Source organism: Neltuma alba, unplaced genomic scaffold (assembly GCF_004799145.2).
Source record: "Neltuma alba isolate B1F8T4 unplaced genomic scaffold, ASM479914v2 tig00003056_pilon, whole genome shotgun sequence".
NCBI classification, from domain to species: domain Eukaryota; kingdom Viridiplantae; phylum Streptophyta; class Magnoliopsida; order Fabales; family Fabaceae; genus Neltuma; species Neltuma alba.
The window spans coordinates 45,204-46,287 of record NW_021633124.1 but is presented as its reverse complement, the minus strand read 5'-3'; positions in this window follow the sequence as shown (position 1 = coordinate 46,287).

The following is a 1,084-nucleotide window of genomic DNA, read 5'->3' as shown; positions in this document are numbered from 1 at the left end:
CAAAGTTAGTTTAGTTAAATAAAATATGACCTGATTAAAAACTAAGTTTGAAGAAACCAAACCTGAAATGCAGGGTCTTCACGTTGCTTCACAAAACTCTCCCATGCCTCGTCATTAATAAACGAATATCATTCCTTAGGATGCTCACCCTTTTTTTTTCCACGAATATAATGTTTTGTAAGTATGGCCTTAAAATCCCTCCACCGTTCATCAAGTTGCTTAAATAGACGGTCTCTCATTTGCTCAGTGGCAGGAACATCAAATGTCAGCTGCAATACAATAATAGCATAGAGTTATAAAGTAAATAATTAAGCAACTATAATTGAAACAAGTAGAGAAAACAATTCACAATATACCAATATATCCTCCCAAATATTTTGCTTCAAATCTTTGTCCACCTTCTTCCAGCTAGGAATATCAATCCCAATCTTACTACGTGTGACATAACCCACATAACTAGTAAATTGAGCCTCAGTCTTTCCTATAGGCATCAAATCATCATCAAACTCCACTGTAATCCTCATAGGCTGTGTGGTCTCATCACGTAAAGCTAAATGCCTCATACGGGTTGGCCCTCTACCCTTTCTCTGGCTAGTAAAAGAGTTGTCATCACCAGAACCTTGTTGACTGGATCCGTCCATTTCCTGTTTAAAGAACAACGAATTAATAAATGTAAGAATAAGAAATATCAAGTTAATATAAAACATTATTAAGTATATTTACCAAAAAAACATCAAATAATTCATTTAAGCCTTACAACGATTATCCTCACAAATTCCTTCACAATGATCATCTCTAACAGCATAGTAATCATCTACCAAATCTAATTCAAATGTTTTAGGTCGAGTAGCTATGAAAGGCGGGGTTTCATCAAGATTAAGCTCTAAGTCACCATCATCTCCACCAACTCCTTGCCTTTTACCTTGAAGCACGATAGACAATTTTTTTTTGCTAGATCGGAATGAAGAACACTTGTTTTGCTTGACTTGCCTAAATAAATGGCTCATCTCTATATCCAAACCTCTCAAGATCGACCAAAACAAATCCAAATTCTTCATCCACTTGCACAGCATTACTATTAACC